This window comes from Oncorhynchus mykiss, chromosome 7 (assembly GCF_013265735.2).
Source record: "Oncorhynchus mykiss isolate Arlee chromosome 7, USDA_OmykA_1.1, whole genome shotgun sequence".
NCBI classification, from domain to species: domain Eukaryota; kingdom Metazoa; phylum Chordata; class Actinopteri; order Salmoniformes; family Salmonidae; genus Oncorhynchus; species Oncorhynchus mykiss.
Genome location: NC_048571.1, coordinates 45,330,690 through 45,356,094, shown reverse-complemented (window position 1 = coordinate 45,356,094; position 25,405 = coordinate 45,330,690). Strand labels below are relative to the sequence as shown.

Sequence of the window (25,405 nt, the reverse complement as noted above, 5' to 3'; positions counted from 1 at the left end):
ATTCAACTACACATACGTTTGTTTCATCACAAGAGCAACAACAAGTCCACAAAGCAAATATTGCATGTAAAAAACAGTTATATGACCTGCAGCGTGTGTGTGTGTGTGTGTACACGTGTAAGTAAGACAGAAAATGTTGACTCACCAAAATGTTGACTCACCATACTTGTAGACTCGGTGAACGCCAATGCCATCCTCCTCTTTCATGTTCGCAAAACGGTCTATGGCTCTGTCAAACAGTACACTTTATGTTTTTGTTGTCATAGGCTACCTATCTAAAACGCTTGCTAGCCTAACATCCTTGCATGGGCAACAGTAAACCAGGTAAGCTAGCTAGCTAGTTAATGTGAGCCTAAAAGGGCTAGGCCACGTCTAGGCTACATATTGAACCTAAATTGTCTAAGGCCAGTGGCACAACATATACATTTATGGTTAGATCAGAATCACCTAGAAGAAAAAGAAACGCACACCTATTAAGACGAGGTGCTGGCTAGCGGAGTAGAAACTTGAAAATAAAAGAGAGCCGCACACTCTAAGAGCTAAGAATGCAAAAATGTAATACCAACGTTTCGACAGTCAAGCTGTCTTCATGAGGGTATAATCACAAACACTGCGGGATGACTCGTTTATATAGTGTCAAAAGACACAGGTGTCTGTAATCATGGCCAAGAGTGGCCTAATATCATTGGTTAATAATCCAATATTAAAATGTCATACAAAGAACAGCATACAAACAACAAATGGATAGCATACGATCATAGATTAATTTAACTACACAAGTTTACAAACAATTACAATGGCAAAGGCACAATAGTCACAAGAATGGCTTCAGATCAAAGTCTACGTTGAGACCGAAGGGCGCAAGGGTCTTTAAATTAAAGATCCCGGCAGCCTCTCGTTTTAACAATAAATTATCAAGGTCACCCCCTCTCCTAGGAAGGGTGACATGTTCGATGCCAATGTAACGCAGAGACGAAATCGAGTGGCCTGCCTCCAAGAAGTGGGCCGCAACTGGATAAGTAAAGTTTTTACACCTAATGGTGTTATGATGCTCTGAGATACGTACTTTAAAATCGCGCTTTTGTTTTACCTACATAATTTTTACCACAAGGACAAGTTATAAGATAAATAACTGCCTTAGTGGAGCACGTAGATCAGAATCACCGTCATAAATCATTGACCTGTACAGAGAATTCAGTCAAAACCACAAGTCCAAAACCCCAAATCCATCCATGGTATAGGAAAGGGATGATTTAGAAAGCTAGCCCCTGCAGGACATCAACACAAACAGACCAGAATCTGAAATGCAGTTTTGCTTAGAATGTGATTTAATTGGTGTGAAGCCAACAACAAAAAGGCCTCGTTTTGCTGCACCAGGACAACCCACAGTTGAGCTCACCTCATCGCTGATTGGCTAGTTATTCAATCTTTTTTTTATCAAGGGAGGCCAAGTGCTTGGTTGGCATCAGTCAATCAAATGCCACGGCCGCCACATGTCATAGTCTTTTGGTCAAGACAGCATCAGATACATGGGCTACACATACTGAGACAGAGGTGCGCTGTTTCCCTCGTTCTGATGATTTCTCCTGTGAGATTCAGCCACAATTGACGGAAAATTAAGATAACACAGAGAGGCTAAATATACATTTTTGTTTTTTATTGGTCAAATGTTTGTGAAGCCTGGCTTTCCTTGGCATCCATGAATACACGGCACTGTATCAAACCAATACGCTACCAGATTTGGATCTCTTGGACTTGGCCCAAAACAAACTTGTAGTTCTGCTATTTGTAACATTGTTGTTTCAATGATGAATCAGTCTAGGTAAATCATTGGATCTGATAGCAAAAATGTACCAAATCCCATGGTTTTAAAGATGAGATACAGTCATTTTCAATCAGAATCGGAACATTCCAACTGGTCTCAAAACATTCGTTCATCAGCCCGGGAACATTCTATTGCATTGACTCCCATGCAGCAAGATATATAAAGGTATGAAAAACATAGAAAGCTACTTTTTTTAAAGAATACATCGATTTGATCAGGGGCTTGCGGGGAACAATGTAATACCATCAAACCTTTGCCATCCCAAAGTGGGCACATTTTTCTGCTGGCCCCGTGGACTAAATTACATAGAAAGAAACTTCCCTTCTCCTCTGGCTGTGAACAGCTGGACAAGTCTGGCGGGCATGTTGACAAATGGCTTGGGATGAGATTTGAAAGGCTGCAGGGCTTTTTGCCTAAACAACTTGTTTAAAGGGGATTGCCTGAATGGCACATCACTGTCAATTGTACTATAGTCTTTGGTAATGACTAAATTACCCAGATCCTATTAATCCCAGATGGTTAATTCATTTTGCCATGGGTTGTATATTATCATACTGTCATTCGAGAATTTGTACCCAGGATCAACAAGGGATCAATTGAAGTATGTGGTGCAACATAACAGGTCAAAGGACCAGGGTCGTCAAAAACGTGGTTTCCTGTGTGTTATATGTATATATTTCCACACTGTGAGGTTGGAATAATACTGTGAAATAGTGAAAATGATGATGATGCCCTTTTAGTTTTAAGAGTTGTTTGAGAACACTGCCTGAAATTTCAGCCTGTTTTGGTGAGAGGGAGTTTTGGCCTTCCGTGGTGAAATCACTGTGCAGTATATTAGTTATGAATAGACCAATGAGAAAGAGAGTTCCAGCATGCGCAATCAGGGACAAGGAGCTCTTCTGTTTATCATAAGACTTCAATTAGGATAATGAATTTGAAACAATACTGCTATGATCAAAATATTGACTTTGAACCAAAATGTTCTATCGCAATGAAATGATAAAACATCGTATTACGTTGCTGAATTGTTTTCGGTTTCAAATGTGAGGGACAAAAAAAAAACGAAAGAAAAGAAGACTAAAGTAAGCTTGCATAGGCCTACCAAGTACAACATTCCTAGCCTGCTGATGGTGCCGGCTGGCTGCCGATGGGAAATATTGAATTAAATAATCTCCTAAATAATAGAGCTGTGTGTTTTGAGACAGGCAAACAAAGACATCTGAACAGAAGAAAAGGGGTTTTGAGACAGAACCGTTTTTGAGGAGGAGAATAGAACAGACAATGAATAATCAAATAAATAAATAGTAGGACAGACAGACAGATAGCCTGTGACAAGGAGACCAGGAAATAATATTAGGGACTCGGCGAGAAAAAGAGACAGTGTGATACAAGGATTACTCATAGTGAGCGCCTCAAGGGAATAGAGAGTAACAAAGATGGAAACCTGTTTCTATCTCTAGTCACGTTTCCTTAATGGACTCACAATGGGACCTAGTTTGTGGTGTTAGATGTGGGAGTATAACCAATTGATTACTGCCAATCAATGGCAAAAGTCTGAGGCTTCCCATGTTGCTCAAAAACAATATATTTAACAGCAGGTTTGAGAATACAATAGTAATTACTAGGCTCAGTGATTTGTGACAACAGTAACAAGCTCTGCAAGCTCAAATAGACTGACCCAGCACTATCCTGGTGTTTATACCCCTGCGATGTACAATGACTTCAAAACAACACTTTTACACCATGCATAGTTCATGCATAGAGTACATAAATAATAATTGAGCTTGGAGAAGAGTTGACTATAACACTGAATCAAACTCAACATTTACAGTTTTGCCATGATATACTGTATTGGACAATGGTAAAGTATTTGAAGTTGGACTTTCCTCTGCTCTGCCATGTTCTTTATGTCAACATTAACCATCACATGACATGAATAAACTCTCATTCTGTAGGCTGTGTGTTAATTGTTTGATGTCAATGAGGCTAGTGGTGTTTTGAGAGTGGAGGTATGAGATTTCATTGATTAACAGTTAAAGGATCATTGATTTACTGCTTCAAGCTGCTTAGTTAGGCTCCATTCAACATGGTAAGACATAACAAAATATGTGCTGGCTTTGATGTCTCTTAACCTCACAGCACCATTAAGCCATGGGCAAGAGCGCCAGTTTTCACATATTTGTCCACTTTGGGGTGGCGAAGTCTAATGACGATTTTCATTAAGATCCATGTCTGTGGGTTATGTTTTGGTATGATAACCACTTATCGGAAGTAACTAACTATATTATAGATTATGTTATAACCCCTATGCGGATAGTTAGACCAACAGGATTGAGGGTTTGAAATGTAATGTTGTATTGTCAGAGAACAATCTTCTCATAGTAAGGCAATTTATATATTATTAACTTCATAAAACAATACAAATTAAGGTATGAAACAATTGGATTGGTAATGATATCTCTATGGACCCACCTTAGGGGGTCCTACATGTATCCATTTTGGAGTACATCGAGACAGAATGGGCAGTATTGGGATGCACTCTATTGTCACATGGTACCATAGATTTAGCTACATAGAGTCATCATAGATTTAGTCTATAATCAGTCCCAGCAGCCTATTTTTAAGATGGCTGCCATTCATTTCATTGGGAGGAACTGCATTGGTTTTGCATGGACATAACTGAATAAATTATTGATTGAATAAGACAAATAATGTCTTAAAATGTCTGTTTACAATGTGTGTTTACAACACAACATTTATGGCCCAAGTATGTCAGTTATATGTATTTAGCAAAATGTTACCAGAATGGTTAATGGTGGTTAACAATAGGTAAAAATGGCTGTCTGTATTGTTGATTTTTGTATCCTTTTCAAATATATACTGCATTTAAAGAGTAACAAAAAAACTGCTAGAAGCATTTACTGATGTCTATTAATAAAAATTATATACAACTTGACTCTATAAATTGTGTTAACACCAAGAAATGTGATGTGAAACCTGCCCTGTACGTTGCACCCTATATGAAATCCCATAGGAATGCATTACATCCAGCAGAGAGGTATAGATAACCATTTTCTCAAAATGCTTTCATAATGAGAGTACTAAACTGTACATGAAGCTAGGAAAAGTCTAAACAATGATGCCCAGCTATTGCTGATTTAACCATAGGATACACATTTTCCAATATGCCCACCAACAGGCTTGATTGGTTTTAAATGGATTGGTCTGACATTGCCAAAACTCTTTCAATAATAGGTGGAATATGCCTAATGGTAATTAGAAATATGTTATAGTTATGCAGATAACACACCCAATGTAGCAAGGTGAGCTAAATATATCATATTTGTAAAACATTTACCAACTTGTTCCAAAAATATACAAAAAACACTAACTGGTTTTAGTCAGTATTTGCATGGCAAATTTCTATATTTGATTTTCAATCAATTAAAAAGGTAGCCGTAATATTCCTAAAGGGATCTTTCACTGGTTTGTAGTGATTACAATGATGTACAATATTATACCATATTTTTTTATATAAAATCTTTGTCTTGAATCCTGTCACATTCACTGCATTCCAACATAACACTCTAACAAACCGCCTGATGATGAGGGCATCAACTTACATAGCTGGTGAAGTATTAAAGCCTTAGGTTTACAGTCTTTCTAGATCGTGTCTAGTTACACTATTTATGGAAAAATAGCATATAGTATATTGTATTATAGGGCCTACTGAAGTATGTATTGGTTTGTGGCTGCTGAGGATTGCAAAAAGGCTGGATTTTCTCCAATCACCAATTACATCATTTCTGATATATTTGTCAACTAGCCACTGAACTAATTGCTACAGAATTATTAAGTAGCACATTAATAACATAAGGTTACAGAGCACAATTTTAAGTTGTTCAGGGACAGAAAAGTTTATAATCACCAAAGTTCCTTTTTAGAGATAATTTGTGTTAAATTGTTGGGACAACTCAAGAAATTACAGAGCACACCTTTCATTTTAGCATGCTGAGTATTGCTATACAACAGACTATTACAGATGGGGGGGGGGGAGACTTGCCTCACCCACATTCTGAAATTGCGTTTTTGTTCCCCCCCCAGTTTTATCATTGGAATGTGATACAAAATGAGGCAACGGTGTGCTTTAGGACCATGCGGAATATCTCAGAATTCACCATGCAGTATATTCGTTAATTAATAGACCAACAAGAAAGAGATTTCCAAATCTCTCTACCAATAACATCACATTTCAGTTGTCCCCTCTCCACTCAAACCACTCCCAGACAGTGATAGCAACATTCATGCTTGAGAAATTGCTCTTTGCTAAGAAGCTGTTTTTTCTTTTCATTTTAATTGAAAACAACCACAGTAAGGTACTTAATTGTTACTCAGAAAACATTTGACGTTTGGATACAAAATGGCTGCATTGGACCTTTAAGAATGATCCAGTATTAGTTTCTCTGAAGAGGTGGAAGAGTTTCTATCCATATGCCAAATCAATCAAACACGCACTGCAATAAATCTACCTCTGGATAGTGGATATTAATAGTAGATAATTGGTACACAGTAAAAAGTATTTGTACAGAGCATCAAAAAACATTTATTCATTTCATCAAAGCTTCAGTCCACTTAGGAAAGCTGATTACTTCTCTTTTGATTATAATGAAGTAGGTCTGCACCACAGCTCAAACATTACACACTAAAACAGACCTTGTTCTTGTGTAAGATAGCTATGACCTCACATGAGCCAGGGCAGCTTTCATTCAGAGCACTTCAGCAGCTGGGTTTAACCTCTTGTACAGCATTGATCATTTCCAAAATGCCGTATTGACCACAGCATGTAGAGGAGTCGATTGCAGGGCGTTCGTTTATTTTTCATCTCCTGTGAACTATTGAAGGGAATCTGCAGTATAGCGGGATAGCAGGATTTGTGGACTGTATCAATAGCATGTTCGTATTTGAATGCTTTACAGGGATTGTTATTAAAAATAGTCTAATGTATTTTCCAGATGACACAGATCATTTGATAAATCATCTCTTCGTTCCTTTTATCTTATCTCATGCTGTCAAGCCGTCCCAGTCCATTTTTCACTTACCCTCTATGATGGCTCCTGTCCAAAGGGTTTCATTTTTCTTGATCTGTTGAGAGAGGGCGATCATCAATCAGGCTGAATCAGGCCTAACTATACAACCTGTTCGCAGAGCATTTTGTCTTATGATGTACGTACATCCGAGACTCTACATTTATACTGAACAAAAATATAAACACAACATGTAACGTGTTGGTCCCATATTTCATGAGCTGCCAGAAACATTTTCTCTCAAAGTTGGTGCAAAAATGTGTTTACATCCATGATAGTGAGCATATATTTATCCTTTGCCAAGATAATCCATCCACCTGACATGTGTGGCTTATCAAGAAGCTGATTAAACTGCATGATCATTACACAGATGCACCTTTTGCTGGGGACAATACAAGGCCACTCTAAAATGTGCAGTTTTGTCACACAACACATTGCCACAGATGTCTCCAGTTTTGAGGGAGTACGTAATTGGCATGCTGACAGCAGGACTGTCCACCAGATCTGTTGCCAGATAATTGAATGTTAATATCTCTACCATAAGTCGCCTCCTCCATCGTTTTAGAGAAGTTGGCAGTACATCCAACCGGGCTCACAACCGCTGACGACGTGTAACCACACCAGCCCAGGACCTCCACCTCCAGCTTCTTCACCTGTGGGATCATCTGAGACCAGCCACCCGGACAGCTGATAAAAACTGAGGAGTATTTCTGTCTATAATAACGCCCTTTTGTGGGGGATAAACTCATTCTAATTGGCTGGGCCTGGCTCCCCAGTGTGTGGGGCCAGCGCCCCTGCGCAGTCACGTAAAATACATAGAATAGGGCCTAATGAATGTATTTCAATTGACTGATTTCCTTATATGAACTGTAATGTTTGGTATGGTTACATAAGACAGATTGTTACTTAAGGCAAAAAAACAAAAGTAGGGTGGTTGGCCAGGTGGATGGATAGGCATATAACACTAACGTCAAGCAATCCAAAGGTTGTGAGTTTGAATCTCATCACTGACAACTCTATCATTTTAGCTAATTAGCAGCTTTTCAACTACTAACTACAATTTAGCTACTTTGCAACTAACCCTAACCCTAACCTTAACCCCTTTAGATAACCCTAACCTTAACCCTTTAACCTAACTCCTAAACTTAACCCTAACCCTTAACCCTAACCCTTAACCCCCATCCTAGCTAACGTTAGACCCCTAGTCACCTTGCTAGAATTCATAACATATCATACGTTTTGCATTTTTGTAACATATTGCACATTTTGCAAATTCGTAAAATATAATACAAATTGTAATTCGTAATATATCATAAATGGGTGATGGACATCCAAAAATATACATACCATACAAAAATGGAATAGCAGAGGTAAGGTAATGTCCAGGGATGTGCACGGAACAAACTGTACATCCACATCAAGGATGTACATTTTGTTCACTGCCTAAACAGTACATCCATTTACGCAATGTGCATGAGTCATCCCACCTGAATAATCAAGCCTGTTCCCATATAATGCATCTCTCCTTGAAACAAAAGTGCCACAGTGTTCTAACAATAACTGGAAAAGCAGCCCTGCAAAGAATAGACTTATTCACTGATTAACAACCTTCTGCATTGCACAACAATTTCAAATATGACATTCAAGTTTTGCTCCTGTTATTGACGGAAGCCTTGGAATTCGACCTTTGCACTACAAACCTTGCTGAAGGAAGTAGCAGCCTGCAGTACGTACAGTACATGCTGTCTTGGCTGCAGCTTCTGCAACTACTGTCAAATAAAACTTTGTGTCAGATATGATCTAATTGTGTCAGGGTGGCTGCTGCGTTGTTGTTTACCTCTGGATCTTTTGCAGTGCCAATTCTGGATGCGGAGAGAGAGGGATTCAACAATGGAGACCTTCTTTTCTGGTTCAAACAAATGTGACGTATCTACACATTGTGCAGCCGTTACTGGGTTTCTACAGCTGTTAAACATCACTCTGGACAGAGAGATTGCCACCAAATGTATATGAAATCCGCCTTCCATTATGAATGAGGGCCAGGTGTGCTTCATTGAAAGTGGGCCCGTTGTCAGGAGAACCTCCCACACACACACACGCACGCACACACACACACACACACACACACATACACACACTATATCTGACAGACCTCCAGCCAATCAGGCTAGGTTTGGAATACGTGTGTGGTGCCCTTGAACTGCTAGTGACAGAAACTGGCAGCGAGAGGGCTCACTGGAATTCATAATGTAAAGTATCACTGTTCTCATATTCCTTGAGAGTGAAGCAGCATTTTCAGGCAACAACAATTATTTATTGCTGTTACACTTTATGTTGCAATTTATTATTTTTTTGCTCGGAAGATATCACCATTAAATGTATTGTATGTTGACCTATATTATGTTAGCAACACGCATGCCCCACCCACCTGAGGATCTGTCTTTTTCAGCCATCCTTTTCCTGTGTTTGAGGGGTGCAGAAAACACGTGTCACTTAAATCTTGCTGGATTGACTGCTTTCGTTTTACTCCTGCGACTCTTTCCTACTCTTGCCTGTGCCTGTCGTTTTCCCCCGTTAATGTTAAGACCGTTGAAATGTTTTTTAATGACCTGTCAAACACCCCCCCAGTAATGGCTGAAATGGGCTCAGTGTAATGCACAGTTTTTCGTTTGCATCTATAAGAACGCTAATTTAACGCATCGTCTCGACACTTACATCACAAGAAAGAGAAGAAATATAACTTTATTTTGATGGGTGTTCATTTTTTTGTGAAATAATTTTTTAAAATAATTTAGTACAGTTGAAATGTTTACAAATTGGATGCTCTGAAATCAAAGCAACTTCTGAAAATGAACATTCGGATTATAGTGATATTATGTCTGATCTCACAAACAATGTGAAGTATGCACAAACAATGTAAAGTATGTATAGATAAGGTGTAATCTAGAGCCAAGCATGTTGATTTTTGACACACTTGTTGAGTAATGCAACAGAACATGACCACAACAGTAATTAATGAGGCAGTCTAGACAGCGCATGTGAGTGCAGGTAGGCCTAGACCACAATCATTGGCCTAGACAGTTTTTGGTGGGTGCAGGCCTTTGCCATCCCTTTATGTTAATGTATTAATATATGCAAATACACTCAGTGTATTTATGCACATTACTTGCACATTATTTTCTTTATTTGAACAAAAAATACCTGATACCATTAGAAAATGTATGTATGAGTGCATTCCAAGAAAATATTTGAAATTTGACAAACGAAATACCTGAATTCCCACCAAAATACCTGAACATGAATTATTTGCCCGTGCCAGTATAATATTTAATGTGCTATAATTCAGTGGTTAGCTGATGGATTTTAGATGGAAGTTTAGTGTATCCTCATCCATTGTCCAACATGTATTCTAATTGTTTATAAAAACCCTTTACCAACCTTGCTAATTATATGTGGCACATGATATCAATTCAATCCTAAAGTAAGTGGCCATAATGGTTTTAGGATACAGATGAGTGGAGTGCCACCATCGCTATTTATTACTTTGCGGTGAATACAATTTAGGATATGTGAGCATCAGAAATATGTAAGGCAAAAATGTTCAACTTCAAGCCTCCAACGAACTATCAAGTCTGACTATTTACAAGCCCTTTCAATTTTTGCCGTTTCATTTTATGGCTGTCATAAATCTGTTGCATGGAGTGCAGCAGGACATGTTGTAGATTGTATGTCCCTCCATCTGGAAGACCAAGTTTTGATTTCACTTCCGAGACCCGTAGAGATAGGGAGCCAGATGAGAGTGATTCAAAGCCCAGCCGGCTGACTCCACTGGAGCGATTGAGTGAGCCCCGGGAGGGTGTCTCTATAACTGTGGTCCTCCATCTGCTGTCCTGCAGGATCCACTTCACAGGACTGGCGGGTGCCCACTGTACCTAGTCCCAGTCCGGCTGATTCTTCCTCCCTGGGCCCGTCCGAAGTTCTAACCTGAGCCCTCTCTGGAGCTGTGCCAGTGGGCTCTGCTGGGAGCCGGGCTGAAAATAACCCACCACTTCATCATGGAGAATACCAGCCGGGTGCTGCTGCCTAGGCGCTTCTCTCAACTTCTGTAACTATTTCAGACTGACCGAGGGGACCATTCACAACTTCAATGCGTTCATTATTCAAAAGCCTCTGCTTTGTCGCCTTTGTGTACCCCCATCAGATCAGTCCTCCTCCGGGTGGTCTGTGGAAATGATCAAACATCTCACCTAAAGTTCCATCATATGATGCTTTTGGCATGCATTTAATCAGTTTCTGCTTTACACTGCGACCAAGGCATCGCAGTGATTGGCTTACAGCATATTACTGGCTGTTATGCAAAGAAAGGTAATGGTCTTCCCCACTTTGACTTTGCTTTTGATTGACCGCAATGCTCCTGAGAAATGTCAATGGTTAGCAATGGCTAGCAATTTTTCATATTAGCCTGTCCATCTCTCATCTTCATAAATCTATGAGGGTTTCACCAACATGATCTATACTTGTTGTTCTTACGGGGTGCAGGCGAGCTGAGTTATAGTAAGATGGTAGGATACTAAACAGCTTTCAGAAATATAATGTTTAATCTCTAACAGGAAACAGATGAATAGGAAAATAGCCACTTCCTCACCCTTTTGAAAAGCAAGATATATTTTATTTACTGTATCTCAGAACTCGCATGAGGTCCATCTACAACACAGGCAGCACAAAATACAATCAAATACAATCAAACACAATCAAAAATGACTTTAACTTTAACTCACTCTACACAAATGACTGCACCACCAACGACGCATCCGTCAAACTACTCAAACTGCTGATGACACAACCCTGGTCTCCGACAGCGATGACTCCATGTGCCGAGGAGAGGTTGACCGACTGGTGGCTTGATGCAGTCGCAACAACCTGGAACTCAACACAGTCAAAACCATGAAGATAGTAATAAACGAATAGGAAACGTCCCTCTCGAAGTCAATGGCTTAGCTGCTAGCACAGCTGAATCATTCAAATTCCTCGGGACCATCGGCTCCAACAACCTCAAGTGAGACGACAACATAACAGCAGTCACCAAGAAGGCTTACCAGAGGTGTAGTACATCAGCTGTGCTACGTCAGCTGAAGAGAATCAAACTCTCTGCAACTGCCCGCTCCAAGGGAAAACTGCAATGCATTGTCCGGTCTGCAGAGAGGATCATCGGCTCTTGCCCTCCATCGAGGACTTGCACGACTCCAGGACAAGTAAGAGTTTAGGAAAGATCATCTCCAACCCCGTCCACCCTGGACACCCCACCTTCCAAAAACTCCCCTCTGGCAAACGGTTCAGGTCAATCATGACCAAAACCACCCAAAACCTGAACAGTTTCTTCCCCTGTGCTGTGGCCCTCACCAACCAACCATTGGGCTCATAGGGATTAAAAGACATAGCACTCGGTGCCAAACACTGCACCAGATCATCATTGACCTTTCCTGACCTTGAAAAGAACAAGTCACTCCAAGTACAGTAGCTCATATACAGAGAGAGGTATTTGAGTCAATGAGTGACAGCTACTTTGAGCTTATTACTGAGGCAGCAAACCAAAGGTACTGTATGCCTTGTTTATCCCATTTGAAGTCTAAATATGAACAACCAAGAAGTGTGATTATACCCCAAACTGAGTTATGTTTAAGTATAAAATCGTATGTGAAGATTGAGCTTACCTTAAGGACATGGATTGATTTACTTTAAAAGGATTTCTGGTTTGATCTCAAATATGTCAGGCTTCATCACTCAATCCATATCATATTTTCAAAATGACATTGCTATAGTACTTCCTAGTCCTTAGTGTTGCATATTCCATGCCCCTTTACTTCATCATTTCAACATCTCATTGATTTCTTGATATTTAAAGCTTGTGAGTGGGCCAGCCCAAACCCTTTAGCCAAGAAAGATCTTAATCAGCGAGATTGAAGATTGGTATCAGATTGTCTCTTCCCTCTCTGTCCTCTACTGTATTTGACAAAATATGGTAGCATGGTAGTAATCTGCCTCACTATGTGGGTATTGAGTAGTGTATACACCTCATACAGTGATTGGTATAATCATGAAATGTGATTGTCAAGTCACATATAGAAGATGTGATGTCAAATGACTCCATCACTCTAACCCACCTTTGTGGAAATACGATACAATAAACTGTATTTAAACATAAGCTCATGTAGTCAGATGTAATAGTACACGCAATAAAGAACATGGTGCAAAGAGTATTAGAAAGCAAGAAGGTTTCTGTATGCTCCATCTTGCCTGGTCTGCCTAGTATTTTATAACATGCAAGGGGAATCGACTGCCACAATTAATCACCATCTCCTGGCCTGTAATTATGACCTTTTACTCTCACTGGGATCACTGGGATTTTCAATCTGCAATTTATCCTCATCGGGCTTTTTCAGCTGTTGTCATTCCATATAATAGACTGCTTTTGAAAGACAAGTGAACAGAACACGCAGAATGTCAGCTTAATTAGTGTGCTTTCTGCCCACATGGCTCGCTGCTAGTCTGCTGCAAATTAGTTCCAGGGAGCACAGCTCAAGGACAAAGGGCTTGACACTTTGATATGTTTACAAAATGGAGATCACTTACTGAACAGACATGCAAGCAGTCTGCTGAAATCTGTACTGAAAGACCACAGTTCTTCACCTTCTACTATGATAAGTCATAAACACACCGTGGGAAGGTAGTCAATTGTGAACTAACCCACATTAAAAAAATACTGTAGTAGCCTATACTATGGAATAAATTCTATAGTATTCACTGTAGTGTTTTTGCACTCAACTGTAGCATGTACTGTAGTATACTCCAGTATTTACAGTTAACTATAGTATAAATACTGAAGTAAAAGAACTGTGGTATAGACTAAAGTATTGAATTTAGTGTTTTTGTGGATTGTAGTATTCCTTAGTATTTACTGTAGTGTTTTTGTGGACAGTACTGCAGTATTCACTGTAGTGTTTTTGAAGACTGTAGTATACTGTAGTATTTACTGTAGTGTTTTGTGGACATTACTGTAGTATTTGCTATATTATTTTCTTTTTAATTATCTTTGACATGGAAGTGGAGGCTTTCTCCTTGAGGAAACCTACTGAAGAAATACTTAAAGAGTACATTTTCCATAACCTGTAGGTAGGTAGGTAGGTAGGTAGGTAGGTAGGTAGGTAGGTAGGTAGGTAGGTAGGTAGGTAGGAAGGAAGGAAGGAAGGATTGTGGTCTGAACAAATAATTGAGAGCTTCCACTCTTTTCTGTAACCTCTAGGAAACACAATGTATGGTCTACACTTGGCATCTATGTTTCACACTTATGGGTGGCAGAAATGACGATATGGGGGAGGGGAATGGATAGGGTGTATGCAAATGACATAGTGTAGTATTTACTACAGTCAAAAAAGTTGTATGTTTTTGCGGTCTGTAGTGTTTTTGTGGACATTACTGTATTATTTACTATAGTATTCTACAGTACACTACAACATTATATATTAAGTACTACACATGATCGAGGGACACTACATTGTGTAGTATAATATTCTACAGTATACTAGTTTACTATATAATTCTATAGTAAATACTGTGGTATTCTATAGTAAACCGTGGTATTTTTTCATGTGGAATAATGGGTATGCAAATGTTTGTGCTATTTTGAATATGAGCAATATTCTGACTGAGTGCAATATTTGTTTGGTGTACTCTATCCATAGGCAAACAAGAGCATTCTTGTGAGTCTTTAATAATAGCAACAATGGAACTTTTTGCAGAACAAAATAAATGCAGAATGAGTGTAGTTGTAGGCCTACAGTGGGGCAAAAAAGTATTTAGTCAAATCAAATCAAATCAAATTTTATTTGTCACATACACATGGTTAGCAGATGTTAATGTGAGTGTAGCGAAATGCTTGTGCTTCTAGTTCCGACAATGCAGTAATAACCAACAAGTAATCTAGCTAACAATTCCAAAACTACTACCTTATAGACACAAGTGTAAGGGGATAAAGAATATGTACATAAAGATATATGAATGAGTGATGGTACAGAGCGGCATAGGCAAGATACAGTAGATGGTATTGAGTGCCGCATATACATATGAGATGAGTATGTAAACAAAGTGGCATAGTTAAAGTGGCTAGTGATACATGTATTACATAAAGATGCAGTAGATGATATAGAGTACAGTATATACATATACATATGAGATGAATAATGTAGGGTATGTAAACATTATATTAGGTAGCATTGTTTAAAGTGGCTAGTGATATATTTTACATCATTTCCCATCAATTCCCATTATTAAAGTGGCTGGAGTTGAGTCAGTGTGTTGGCAGCAGCCACTCAATGTTAGTGGTGGCTGTTTAACAGTCTGATGGCCTTGAGATAGAAGCTGTTTTTCAGTCTCTCGGTCCCAGCTTTGATGCACCTGTACTGACCTCGCCTTCTGGATGATAGCGGGGTGAACAGGCAGTGGCTCGGGTGGTTGTTGTCCTTGATGATCTTTATGGCCTTCCTGTGACATCGGGTGGTGTAGGTGTCCTGGAGGGCAGGTAGTTTGCCCCTGGTGATGCGTTGTGCAGACCTCACTACCCTCTGGAGAGCCTTACGGTTGTGGGTGGAGCGCTTGCCGTACCAGGCGGTGATACAGCCCGACAGGATGCTCTCGATTGTGCATCTGTAGAAGTTTGTGAGTGCTTTTGGTGACAAGCCGGATTTCTTCAGCCTCATGAGGTTGAAGAGGCGCTGCTGCGCCTTCTTCACGATGCTGTCTGTGTGGGTGGACCAATTCAGTTTGTCTGTGATGTGTACGCCGAGGAACTTAAAACTTACTACCCTCTCCACTACTGTTCCATCTATGTGGATAGGGGGGTGTTCCCTCTGCTGTTTCCTGAAGTCCACAATCATCTCCTTAGTTTTGTTGACGTTGAGTGTGAGGTTATTTTCCTGACACCACACTCCGAGGGCCCTCACCTCCTCCCTGTAGGCCGTCTCGCCGTTGTTGGTAATCAAGCCTACCACCGTTGTGTCGTCCGCAAACTTGATGATTGAGTTGGAGGCGTGCGTGGCCACGCAGTCGTGGGTGAACAGGGCTCAGCCACCAATTGTGCAAATTCTCCCACTTAAAAAGATGAGAGAGGCCTGTAATTTTCATCATAGGTACACTTCAACTATGACAGACAAAATGAAGAAAAAAAAAAAATCCAGAAAATCACAATGTAGGATTTTTTATAAATTTATTTTCAAATTATGGTGGAAAATAAGTATTTGGTCAATAACAAAAGTTTATCTCAATACTTTGTTAGATACCCTTTGTTGGCAATGACAGAGGTCAAACGTTTTCTGTAAGTCTTCACAAGGTTTTCACACACTGTTTGCTGGTATTTTGGCCCAATCCTCCAAGCAGATCTCCTCTAGAGCAGTGATGTTTTGGGGCTGTTGCTGGGCAACACGGACTTTCAACTCCCTCCAAAGAGTTTCTATGGGGTTGAGATCTGGAGACTGGCTAGGCCACTCCAGGACCTTGAAATGCTTCTTACGAAGCCACTCCTTCATTGCCCGGGCGGTGTGTTTGGGATCATTGTCATGCTGAAAGACCCAGCCACGTTTCATCTTCAATGCCTTTGCTGATGGATGGAGATTTTCACTCAAAATCTCGCGATACATAGCCCCATTCATTCTTACCTTTACACGGATCAGTCGTCCTGGTCCCTTTGCAGAAAAACAGCCCCAAAGCATGATGTTTACACCCCCATGCTTCACAGTAGGTATGGTGTTCTTTGGATGCAACTCAGCATTCTTTGTCCTCCAAACACGACGAGTTGAGTTTTTACCAAAAAGTTATATTTTGGTTTCATCTGACCATATGACATTCTCCCAATCTTCTTCTGGATCATCCAAATGCTCTCTAGCAAACTTCAGACGGGCCTGGACATGTACTGGCGTAAGCAGGGGGACACGTCTGGCACTGCAGGATTTGAGTCCTTGGCGGCGTAGTGTGTTACTGATGCTAGGCTTTGTTTCTTTGGTCCCAGCTCTCTGCAGGTCATTCACTAGGTCCCCCCGTGTGGTTCTGGGATTTTTGCCCACCGTTATTGTGATCATTTTGACCCCACGGGGTGAGATCTTGCGTGGAGCCCCAGATCAAGGGAGATTATCAGTGGTCTTGTATGTCTTCCATTTCCTAATAATTGCTCCCACAGTTGATTTCTTCAAACCAAGCTGCTTACCTATTGCAGATTCAGTCTTCTCAGCCTGGTGCAGGTCTACAATTTTGTTTCTGGTGTCCTTTGACAGCTCTTTGGTCTTGGCCATAGTGGAGTTTGGAGTGTGACTGTTTGAGGTTGTGGACAGGTGTATTTTATACTGATAACAAGTTCAAACAGGTGCCATTAATACAGGTAACGAGTGGAGGACAGAGGAGCCTCGTAAAGAAGAAGTTACAGGTCTGTGAGAGCCAGAAATCTTGCTTGTTTGTAGGTGACCAAATACTTATTTTCCACCATAATTTGCAAATAAATTCATTAAAAATCCTACAATGTGATTTTCTGGATTTTTTTTCTCATTTTGTCTGTCATAGTTGAAGTGTACCCATGATGAAAATTACAGGCCTCTCTCATCTTTTTAAGTAGGAGAACTTGCACAATTGGTGGCTGACTAAATACTTTTTTGCCCCACTGTATATGAGGCATCTGAATGAGTGGAATTCAATTTTTCATTGCTTTTTCAGATAATAGACCTTCATTTTTTTCTTTCTACTGCACTACAGTACAGTGGAGTCCTGTAGGTGCAGTTTTACCCTCAACACCTTGACTTTGACAACTGGACCTGAAAAGGCTTCAAATACTTCAAACATCAATGGGCAGCGCTGTATCTCCAGGATCCCCCACTTGTATATTCTGTTTGTGTTTCTAGAGCTGACGAATCGGGAGCAGGGAGCTGGGAACTCCTGGACTAGGAAGGGCTGTGAAATCTAGAACAATCATCCATCTAGGATGAGGAGACAAACCCTGCCCGTGGGCCACAAACACGTGTGATACAGCCTCTTGTGCCTCTTCCAAGAAAAACATGCACTAGCATGTCATACCTAAAACAATATATCCCATTTTAAAGTCACCGTGAAAAAAAGAGCCATCATCATCAAGATCAGCATGTCCTACTACTGCAAACAATAGCCACATGTATGAGAGCACCCTTCGAGTCTTGAATTTGATTGTTTTCAAAGAACATATTCTATATTTCTGGTGTATCAGGTATTTATTTCTGTTGGACAGCGGATGCCAGGTATTGGCGTAACACAGTAGTAGTGAATGCACACTAGAGTGAATGCACACCTTATAGAATAAAACAACAAACACATTTCTGGGGATAAATTCAATTTAAATGTATAGCTGTGATTCAGAATAGGGCATCTGTATTGTGAGATCAAGAGTCCTCCAGAGATGATAAGATGGGGACTTGACAGATGTGAATTTGTTGTGATGTGCAGGCGGAGGATAGAGAAGGGCAGAGAAGAGCTGTGTACAGTAGCTACTACAACCCCTCTCCATGCTAGCGGCTGATAATTGCCTTTTGCGTTACACTCACATTGCACCTGGATCCCGTTGGCGAGAGACGTGGCACTTTTATCAGGGTGCTTCTCGGGACAGAGGAGAGCTGTAAATAGTAGAATGTTTCTCCACAGGGAACCAGTGAAGCGTTGTTGTATTTACACTCGCAATCTGGGGGCATCACAACACCATTGCTTACTAGAAAAAATGTACGCCTGTCCAGTACTCTCTTCGTTTAACAGTACGTTTAATCTGGCGACAGGTTATTCAGTGGTGATGTGTGTTTTTTCATGTGGAGGTGTATTCATTTGTTTTGAAGCACCAAACACTAAGGTCATGGGGGAATTGTTGGACAGTGCATATTTGTAGAGAGGTTGGCTCACGGTTGGCCTATTTTATTGAAGCCTCCAATAAACAACAAGTACACAGCAAGCTCCCACTTTCCCAATGTCCTCCTGGCCATGACTCATGAGCCAGAAATGTTATTGCTCTGTTACAATTTGCTCTCATTTTTGCTTTGCTCAGGGGTGTCACCAGTGCACCCCCTCTCCTGCCCAGCTCTGGAGTGGCAGAGAAGCCTGACAGTGTTAGCTGTTGTTATCTGTTATGTTCAGACTGTATTCATAATCATTGGGACCCGGCTCCATACATTGTCTACACTGCCTTTCCCAACCAACACTAACACCATTAAGCTCAATACATGACACATACTGTAAGCTCTCAGCTCATCTCCCTTGAATAACGATGTGTCACTTTTTGACAGGTGAAAAGGACACATACTGTAAAGCACAGGAGGAGGATTGAAATCTGTATATAATAGTCAAAGGTTTCAACAAACAAGTGCTCCATCTCAGATAACACACCAAAAACTAAAGTGGAGGACAGAAAAGTACAAAAAAACACTAAATAAAGAAGTTAGTGTAGACATTTACTATAGGATGTTGGACTGAGGCTGTGGAGAGATAATTAATGTCAAAACAGTGCACTGGTACAAAAAGGCTCTGGGTCTCCTCCTAGGCTGATATGGCCGCAATGCACCAGCAGGCTTTACAGGCCTTCAAGTGCTTCAGTGGAGACACATTCCACCAGAATGCACTGCAAAGCCTTTGACTGCCCCTCTAATGAGGTGGAGGACTGTCCGCAGCCTGCAGTCCCCAGCCAGGCTCTCCCTAGCTCCCCCTCGCTCCCTACTCACAGCCCCTGCTCCCTCTGGGCCTGTCAGCCTCCCTCCCGCCTCTCACTGACTGACTGGGCAGATGAATAAAAACAAGCTCTTTTGCGGATCGCTTGTGCCTTTTTAAAGACCGGAACCCTGGCAAGTCGTCCTGACGGTCTCTATAATCCTGTTTGGCCCTGTTAACTGGGCTAAAGTGGGACGCCACGGCAAGCGCTCAGATGTTGCCTTGAAAGATGTGTTTGTGGGCGTCTGAGACACTGGTCATGTTTTGTCAGCACATCAAGGTCCTGGTGACTGTTGTATGTTGTGCATTTATGTCTTTGAAAAGGCTGCAACAGTGGCACTGACGTGCAACATGGTATAATTACTGCCCTCATTCCCATCACGCTCTATGTACTGTATGTAATGTATGTTGTTTTTGAAAAAACAACTAAATATGCTCTACACGGATGATGGACTCCACCCAAACCATCAAGGAGCCTGGACCCTCTCCTTTTGGGACCACATTAAGATATTGACTCAGACAGACCAAGCCCCGCTCAGGTAATACCTCACATCCTCTCTAAGCGTTATCAGCGTGGTGTTGTCTATACCTCCAGGGGTGTTGTCAGTTGTAATCTTCTACCCATTCGTTTTAACTCCGCTCTTAGTTCTGCTATTGTTAGCTCAAGTGAGGAGCCCGCTGTGGACTGCTCACCCAGTGATTTAAGTTCAAATTTAAATTCCATAAACTTGAATACCCCCTCGCTTTTCAAATCACGTAGAGGACTTAGGCTGTTGCACGATAGCAACCAAAGCCCATGTAAGTCAGTTTAATATTCCATTATTGGTTACTCTGAGAGTTCCTCATATTGACTTCGGCTGCGGCCTCAGGCCCTATAGTTTTAACCTTGGATGAAAAATTCAAATTTCTTCTCCTTCCTCTATTTCTAATAGGGATAGACAAAATGTTGCAGTTCTACGCAATCTGATAGCCATACAAATTACATAAATATCAACCATCAGACAGGGCCTGTAACCACCTACTGAGCATAGCTTGTCTGAGTTGGAGCTTCCATGTGACTTTAAAAAAAAAAGGACTTGGGTTGATGTATCGGAACATTAGGAGCTTACTTCCTTATCTGGATTACATAAAGATCTAGGCTGTGCAGACAAATCCAAACATTCTGGTCCTGAAACCTGAATCTCTGATATTAATATTGAGGGTTATCTAATGTTCAGAGCTGACAGACAAGAGGTGGTGGAGTGGCCATTTTCTTGAAAAAAAATTCTCTGTCCCTACTGAAATCCATTTCCCTTGTCAATTTTTTTTTAGTGACTGTCTTTAAGCCTTTGTCTAGGGAAAAAAGGTATTCATAACTGTTATTGTGGTCGACCGTCCTCCCTTTGCTAACCTTTGTGTACTCAAGGAGTTAACTAGTTTGTTGTCTTCTTTTACTAAATCAGAAGTTGTGATCCTGGGTGACCTAAATTATGATTGGGAAATGTAAGCTTCTGACAATATAAAAAAAACATGTGTAATGATCTAAGCCTAACCCAGCCGGTGACTAAGGCTGCACGGCCCAACCCTAGAGATCCTTCAAAGTCATCTCTGATTGATCTTATTTTAACGAATACACCAGAGAAATATGTTTGTCTTCGCCCATTGCATTAGTGAACATTGCCCAGTTGTTTGTTTTAGAGATGTGAGAACACAAAAATCAAATCCTCGTGTCAAAACAATACAACTTTTCAAGCGTCAACGTTCTTAATAATGATGTCCCAATTTCATTTTTTTTTTGGTCTGGCTAAGATTCTGGTATCCTAGCTAAAATGTACAAGTTTTCTCTTTTTTTATCTGAGAAAGTGTTTTTTGAATGTCCACCAATCAGAGTTTCGGCCTGGGCATAGCAGTATTACAGCAACCACTTCAGTTGTTAATGATCTTGTCATTGCTTTAGACACTAAAATGACATGTCCTGCGTTGTTTGTGGACCTGTCAAAAGCTTTTGATACTGTTGATCATAATATTTTATTGAATATGTTGTCCTCGATAGGCCTGAGCTTTGACACCTGTTCTTGGTTTCATGACTATCTTAATGACAGAACTCAATCAATCAATCAAATGTACTTATAAAGCCTTTCTTACATCAGCTGATGTCACAAAGCGAGCACGGCATGGTGGCAAGGAAAAACTCCCTAGAAAGGCCAGAACCTAGGAAGAAACCTAGAGAGGAACCGGGCTATGAGGGGTGGCCAGTCCTCTTCTGGCTGTGCCGGGTGGAGATTATAACAGAACATGGACAAGATGTTCAAATGTTCATAGATGACCAGCATGGTCAAATAATAATAATCACAGTGATTGTAGAGGATGCAACAGGTCAGCACCTCAGGAGTAAATGTCAGTCATTCAGAAGATCTCTACCGCTCCTGCTGTCTCTAGAGAGTTGAAAACAACAGGTCTGGGACAGGTAGCAAGTCTGGTGAACAGGTCAGGGTTCCATAGTCGCAGGCAGAAGAGTTGAAACTGGAGCAGCAGCACGACCAGGTGGACTGGGGACAGCAAGGTAGTCCTGAGGCATGGTCCTAGGGCTCAAGTCCTCTGAGAGAGAGAAAGAAAGAGAGAAAGTAACAGAGAAAAGTGAGAGAGAATTAGAGAGAGCATACTTAAATTCACACAGGACCGGATAAGACAGGAGAAATACTCCAGATATAACAGACTGAGCCTAGCCCCCGACGCATAAACTTAAGCCAATACATAAATGTGTACCACAAGGGTCGATTTTAGGACCTGTTCTCTTCACTATTTATATAATCACCATTGGTCAATCTGTTAAAAATTGTCAACTTCATCTATATACGGATGATACTATTGTGTGTGCTATTGCCCCGACTGTTGATCTGGCTGTGTAAAAAAATACATGTTGGTTTTAAACTCTTGTAAGAATGTATCAGATGAACTACATGTTCACTCATTAGATGGTTCTCCAATCAAACGTGTTCCCGCATATACAGAACCAGTCAAACGTTTGGACACACCGACTCATTCAAGGGTCATTCTTTATTTTTACTATTTTCTACATTGTAGAATAATAGTGAAGACATCAAAACTATGAAATAACACATATGGAATCATTTAGTAACCAAAAAAGTGTTAAAACAAATCAAAATATATTTTTGATTATAGATTCTTCGAAGAAGCCACCCTCAGGAATGATAACAGCTTTGCACATTCTTGGCATTCCCTCAACCAGCTTCACCTGGAATGCTTCATCCCAAATCATCTCAATTGGGTTGAGGTCGGGTGATTGTGGAGGCCAGGTCATCTGATGCAGCACCATCACTCTCCTTCTTGGTCAAATAACCCTTACACAGCCTGGAGGTGTGTTTTGGGTCATTGTCCTGATGAAAAACAAATGATAGTCCCACTGAGCGCAAACCAGATGGAATGGTGTATCTCTGCAGAATGCTGTGGTAGCTATGCTGGTTAAGTATGCCTTGAATTCTAAATAAATCACTGACAGTGTCACCAGCAAAGCAACCCCACACCATCAAACCGTCTCCTCCATGCTTCACGGTGGGAGCCACAGATGCAGAGATCATCCATTCACCTACTCTGCATCTCACAAAGACACTGTGATCGAACCAAAAAAAATCTCAAATTTGGACTCATCAGACCAAAGGACAGATTTCCACCTGTCTAATGTCCATTTCTCGTGTTTCTTGGCCCAAGCTAGTCTCTTTGTCTTATTGGTGTCCTTTAGTAGTGTTTTCTTTGCAGTAATTTGACCATGAAGGCCTGATTCACGCAGTATCCTCTGAACAGTTGATGTTGAGATGTGTCTGATACTTGAACTCTGTGAAGCATTTACTTGAGCTGCAATTTCTGAGGCTGGTAACTAATGAAATTATCCTCTGCAGCAGAGGTAACTCTGGGTCTTCCTTTCCTGTGGCGGTCCTCATGAGAGCCGGTTTCATCATTGACCTTGATGTAATAACCTTGATGTCATTGACCTACATGTCATAAAGTAATGATGGACTGTCGTTTCGCTGTTCTAGCTGTTCTTGCCATAATATGGGGCTATCTTCTGTATACCAGCCATACCTTGTCACAACACAACTGCTTGGCTCAAACGCATTAAGAAGGAAAGAAATTCCACAAATTAACTTTTAACAAGGCACACCTGTTAAATTAAATAAATTCCAGGTGACTACCTCATGAAGCTGGTTGAAAGAATGCCATGAGTGTGCAAAGCTGTCATCAAGGCAAAGGGGGGCTACCTTGAAAAATCTCAAATCTAAAATATATTTTGATTTGTTTAACACTTTTTTTGGTTACTACATGATTTCATATGTGTTATTTCATAGTTTTGATGTCTTCACTATTATAATACAAAATAGTAAAAATAAAGAAGGACCCTTGAATGAGTCGGTGTGTCAAAACCGTTGACTGGTACTGTATATATATATATATATATATATATATATATATATATATATATATATATATATATATATATTGTGTTTTATGTTTATTTTATATTGTATTATACAGGGCACATTTGGAAAATAAACCTAGGTCTCTATATGTGTTCCCTGTCAAAATAAAAGTTAAATAAATAAAATAAAAAAAAATATTATGCTTTTCTTGACCTTGAAATAAATATATTTGCTTGCTTAGGATTTTATATGTCTCTAAATTAATTCCAATTGCACACATGCAGAGCAGTCTTTTTATGTGCTAGCTGTTTTCAGAGAGTCATAATGTGAGCAATGCTACCGTGTAGTGAATGCTATCAAGGCTATTGATTTAGGCCGTAAATTGTATGTATTGTTCAAAAAAGTGAAAAACAGCAAAGTTGCAGGTCTTTCTGATGATGATAACCTGCATGCACCAGTGACTTCACTAAAAGTTCTCAATATGGATGAAGGAGTGCAGTGCATGCTGGGTCCCTCCCCACAGAGCGCAGGTTGCCAAATAGGAGGGCTGTTGGCCGATGGCAGATGGTGTGGGGGGAGATTACACTGTCATTGGTGCATGGCATGAGATTGCACTGGTGTGAGTCGCTGTGGGTGAGCGTGGGATACAGTTACTCCTCCGTATGCGGATTAGCGTTAGTGTTAATACTGGCTGTACTCTCCTATATGTGTCTGCAGAGCCAGTTCACTGTATGCTACCAGACAGGGCCAGTTGCACTGTTCCCCAGCCTCAGGGAAGAATGTTAAATGCAGCATTTTGTCTCTAACGAGAATCCAAACAGTCGGCATACTGTATGGTTTATATGCTCCATTTCTCCCCCTGGACTATGTTGCGTGCTGGATATTTATTATACAAAATATGAATTACAGAGGAATCACTGAGCAAGCCTACTTTGCATAGGACTGTAGTAGAAAATGGCTGTCCTAATGATATTGCTACTATAAAACCAGGATGAGACTAGGGAACCTCATTAATTACAGTCCCAGTCCGACAACTCTTTACGATGCATGGTACATTTAAGACAGACTGTAATCCATTTGAACAACTGTATCTTTACAGGGGCAATTAAGGACAAGAACCTTGCTAGAGGGCAGAAAAACCCGAACCTCCTGGGAATCTATCTCACTGGAGTAAAATCACCAGGCCATTGGCCATCTGTGGTACCCCATGCTGACACAGTGAAACAATGCTTTGATTATACATTCAAGTGAAATTGGTAGGTATAATAATGGTGAGACTGCAAGGTCAAGGGGAGCTCAAGGTCAAGTAGAGCTAGCCATATAGACTG

At 40.6% G+C, this 25,405-nt stretch overlaps 1 long non-coding RNA gene across 2 annotated transcripts in view; it reads right to left on the bottom strand.

The window, feature by feature from the left end:
• LOC118965290 overlaps positions 1-554 on the bottom strand; it is a 31,933-nt gene extending 31,379 nt beyond the window's left edge. The window contains exon 1 of one of the 2 annotated variants that reach the window (XR_005052588.1): positions 146-554. This is a non-coding gene — a long non-coding RNA (uncharacterized LOC118965290). The remainder of the gene's footprint in view (positions 1-145) is intronic. The other variant, XR_005052589.1, reaches the window with a different exon arrangement.
• Positions 555-25,405: the final 24,851 nt, after the last annotated feature.